The sequence below is a fragment of the Gossypium hirsutum genome, chromosome D09 (assembly GCF_007990345.1).
Source record: "Gossypium hirsutum isolate 1008001.06 chromosome D09, Gossypium_hirsutum_v2.1, whole genome shotgun sequence".
NCBI classification, from domain to species: domain Eukaryota; kingdom Viridiplantae; phylum Streptophyta; class Magnoliopsida; order Malvales; family Malvaceae; genus Gossypium; species Gossypium hirsutum.
In genome coordinates, this window is record NC_053445.1 from 1,525,667 (window position 1) to 1,530,565 (window position 4,899).

At 35.4% G+C, this 4,899-nt stretch overlaps 1 non-coding gene across 1 annotated transcript; it reads right to left on the reverse strand.

Annotated features, from left to right (window-relative positions):
- Window positions 1-3,992: 3,992 nt before the first annotated feature.
- LOC121221418 (small nucleolar RNA R71) lies at window positions 3,993-4,099 on the reverse strand. The gene has a single exon (XR_005918809.1). It is a non-coding gene; the product is annotated as a small nucleolar RNA R71 (small nucleolar RNA).
- Between the last annotated feature and the right edge of the window lie 800 nt (window positions 4,100-4,899).

The following is a 4,899-nucleotide window of genomic DNA, read 5'->3' on the forward strand; positions in this document are numbered from 1 at the left end:
TATAAGAGTAGAATAGAGAAATCACAAAACTGCCTTCGTTGTCATGACACAGTGTAACACCCCTAACCCGTATCTGTCACCGGAACAAGATTATAGAGTATTACCAAAATAAACAGATCAAATACAAACATTCCATATTATTTAACATTCATTCATATATTATTCATAAAGTCCCTTATATGAGTCCTCGAGACCCAAAACATGCATTAGAAACAAGTCGGGACTAAACTGGGTACTTAGAAAATTTTTTGTGAAATTTTAAAATTTTTCCTTGGTGTAAGGAACACACGCCCATGTGGTCAGGTCGTCCACACGGGCGTGTGGGCATTCAAAATAGGGCACACGACCATGTCCCAACCCATGTTTGTACCTGTGCAACTCTCTGACTTGGGTCACATGGCCAAGTCACACACCCATGTACTAAGCCGTGTGTCGATGCAGAGGTCACATGGCCAAGCCACACGTCCTTGTGCCAGGCCGTGTGAAAAATCCTGAGCATTCTGTTTTGAAATTTTAAGATGCAGGGGACACACGGCCAAGCAACATGCCCATGTACTAGACTATGTGTCACACACGGCTGAGACACACGCCCGTGTCTTTGCCCTTGTGGATGAAAATAGGCCTTTTCCAAGGCCAGATTTCTCACCCAATTTGTCTTCCACCTACATCAAGACTTTAATACATTCACCAACCAATTCAAGACATTAAAACCAGGCCAAAACTAAGTCTTATGAATGACATATTATCACATATGTTCAAGTGTTCAAACTTACCAAATACACATATGTGCATATAGGCATATTTTACCAATTATGCTATATCAAACCAGTCATCAATAGGTTTATAAACTTTCCACCATTTAACCATTTCAAACTCACACATCAAACATGTTTAGGCCATATATTTACATATCAAAATATACCAAACACAAGCCATACCAGTGGCTAATTTCAACTAAATATTTATATGCCATCCATTTGGCCAATTTAACCTATACATGTCATTATATCCAAAAGAAATTTTGCTATTTATACCAAAACAAGCTGAAAGATAGTGTGATGTTGCTCTGACCCGCATCCAACCTTTACGAGCTTCCGAATACTATAAAATAGAGGAAATGCACAAGTTAAGCATTTAATGCTTAGTAAGTTCGTATAACGGGAAATTAACTTACCATTCATTTTCATTAAAATAAACATATAAGATGCATCCAAGCAATTTGGCTAATAGCCTAAACACACAACTTCATCAAACATGTTAGTCATTTACTTCACATGAATTTCAAGAATTGTGTATGAGCTCATCAATACCAAATTTCCATGTATTTCATGTATATACAAGTAATAATTCATTTTGAATTCATTTATTTTCTTCTATTAGGGTTTTACCCATTGAATAATTTAAAATATCGATGGATACCTAGGTAGTACACATAAAGTGTACAAATCTATACTTTGTCAATTCATATTTAGGAATGCTCATACGAGCACATAAACGGGAAGCCCTTTCTTGAGCTATATAACGAGAAGCTCATATAAGCCATGTAACGAGAAGCTTATCCAGGTTGTCTAAGGGGAAGCTCATAAGAGCCAATAACGGGTAGCTCTGAAGAGCCATTAACGGGAAGCTCTGGATAGCTATATATCGGGAAATTCAAGCGAGCCATATCAGCTCACAAAGAGCCTTTAATCGGGAAGCTTACAAAGAGCCATATAACGAGACACTTATAAAAGCTGTGGTGTATCTATGACACATGCATAATCACAACCGATCGGGATGCTCCGAAGAGCTATTATCAGGAAGCTTGTAGGAACCATATAACGGGAAGCTCGAGAGGGCTAATATCAGGTCAATCTTTCGAGCTATGGTGTGTCTACAACATATGCAGGACTACAACCGATTCGGGAACCCTGTATCCATCGAATCTTATTTATTTTAAATGGAACTTAATATTTATCAAACATTGTCGAATATGTGATCAATTTCATATACATGGCATTTACACAATTCAAATATGTAACATTCAATTTAAACATATAAATATGCAATTTAGTTATACGAACTTACCTTGACAAGTGTTCATTGATTTGTTGACTACTAATCTGACACTTTCTCTTTTCCTCGATCTAATTTCGTATTTTGTCTATCCGGATCTATATGAGTAAATTTAGTTCAATTTAATACAATTCATAATCAATTCAATTCAATTCACATCCTAGAAAAAATTACCATTTTGCCCCTATACTTTTAATTAATGATGATTTCGTCCCTAGGCTCGGAAAATAAAATTCATGCAATTTAATCCTTATTTCAAGCCTAACCAATTTCTGCATGTAACATTTGCAGCCCAAGTAATTCATAAAATTTAGAATTTTTCCATGAATTTTACATCTTTACAATTTAGTCCCTAAATCACAATTTCATCAAAATTCACTTTACAAAAGTTATTTATCTATCAACAACCTTTCATTTTCTATCATAAATTTCATAATTCATGAATATTCAACCATGGAAAAACCCTAGTACTTTGATAAATTTACAAATTAATCCCCGAGATAGCTAGATTAAGCTATTATGATCTCGAAAATATAAAAATTACTAAAAAACAGGACTTGAATACTCACCTAATTAGGCCAAATAAGTTTTATCTTTCTTCAATTCTCCATGGCTAGGGTTTCCATATTTTTTTAGGAAAAATGATGATAAAATGATAATATTTTCTTTATTTTATTATTTATCATCTTTATTTTTTCATCTTTCCAATTTTATCCTTTTCTTTTTCTAATTTTCCATGGATGAATCATCAAACTTATCTACTAACTTCTCTTAAAGGTCTATTTGTCATATAAGGACATCAAATTTTGAATTACATAGCTATTTGATCCTTTTAGCTACTAGAATTCAACTTTTGCATTTTATGCAATTTGGTCCTTTTATCAATTAATCATGTAATTGGTAAAATTTTCTTAACAAAATTTTTATATAATATTTCTATTACACGATACACCATAATATAAATTTAAAATAATTTTTCTAACGGGCTCAGATTTGTGGTCTCGAAACCACTATTCTAATTTCACTAAAAATGGGCTGTTACACACAGACTAAGGGTGTCGCGACATACCCTTGAAGATATTCCAAAAGGAGTATATTGACTCCTGTGTCATGACACAGGTCTTGGTGTGTCGCGACATCGACTCTAGACGGGAATTAAACATGAGCCAAGGGGCATTTTGGTCTGCATAATCAAACTTAAAGCTTGAGAACATCAGCTAACCTAGGGTTAAAAACGACGACCACCTGAGATCTATAAATATGCTCCTTTGTCACATGTAGAAGAGACCATTCACTTAGCTTAGAATTAGTCTTTCAAATTCAGTTTAGTTCTCTCTTTTCTTAGGTTAGATTTATTTATATTTTTTCTTTGATCTATTTGGAAATATATAAATTGTGGAGACAATCAAACCTTGTGGATTCGTGATCAATCTTAATACAATTAGGCTTCTATATTGTCGATTTATTTAGTATGCTTTCTCTTTATATCGATGTTATATTGTTTATGTAGACCATGATGAACTAATTCCTCTGTGGGGGATTAGCGAGTGGAGGGATGCTTTGTTAACCATTCTTTACGGATACTTAACGGATCATCTATTTGGGAAAGGAAGAACGTAAAACAAACCCTAGGCTTAACAACCCTAGAAAGTCATCAAGGTGGGAATTAACCCAAATGGCCCATCCGTGAACACCTTCACCCTAAACCGATATGGACTGTGAAGTCGGAAGACAAGTAGTCCTTGTCGACTCATTGTTCGAGTGGAAGACCGGAAGATCTTGCTGGGATAACGACTAGTTGATTGACGAGGAACCCGAAGTGACAATTGACAGGGATTACTAAAGCGAACTAATCACCCATAATCAGATTCACCTTATTTAGTATCAACATGGCTGAATGATTCTTGAAGAAGTATTTTCTACCCAATAAAAATGCCAAGCTTAGAAGTGAAATTGCCTCATTTTAGCAATTTGACGAAGAATCTCTCTATAATGCATGGGAGCGATTCAAGGAGCTACTGTAGAAATATCCTCACCATGGCATTTCTTACTGTATTCAGTTAGAGACATTTTATAATGGTCCCAATGCACATACAAGATTGGTTGTTGACGCTTCAACCAATAGAGTTTTTCTTTCAAACTTGTACAACGAAGCTTATGAGATCCTTGAAACAACTATCAGTGACCGACTAATCGAGTAAACAAAAGAAGAAAAGTGGTCAGAGTTTACGAAGTTGATACACTTATGTCTTTGGCAGCCCAGGTATCTTTTGTGAATTCCAAGCTTAAGAACTTTACTACTAACGATTTTAATGCTAACATGTCAGGTCAGCAGCCAAGCTAGTTTGAAAACATCTCTTGTATTTGTTGCGGAGATGGTTATATGCTTGAAAATTACCCATCATACCCAGAATCCATCTACTACATGGGTAACTAAAATCAAAATAGAAGTGGGCTAAGACCGGAATAAAATTATTACAATTCTTCATGGCAAAATCATCCAAATTTCTCATAGAGCAACCAAGAGGTTGTTCTAGCAAATCATATATGCAAACCTAACCAAACCAACCGTAAGGGCTTCCTCAACAAGTTTAGGAGCCTCCACCCATTGAACCTTTGAACAACCTTGAAGATTTGCTGAAGGCATACATGACAAAGAGTGATGTCATGATTCAAAGCCAAGCAGCGATGTTGAAGAACTTGGAGAACCACATGGGACAGCTAAGCAACGAGCTCAAAAGGAGAGTAATGTTTAGAAGATTTTTTTTTATCAAAAAGGAGGAGTAGAGAAGTAGAGCTAGCGATAGAGAAAGTTGTGTGTTGGTTGTTGGTGCTCCTAATGAT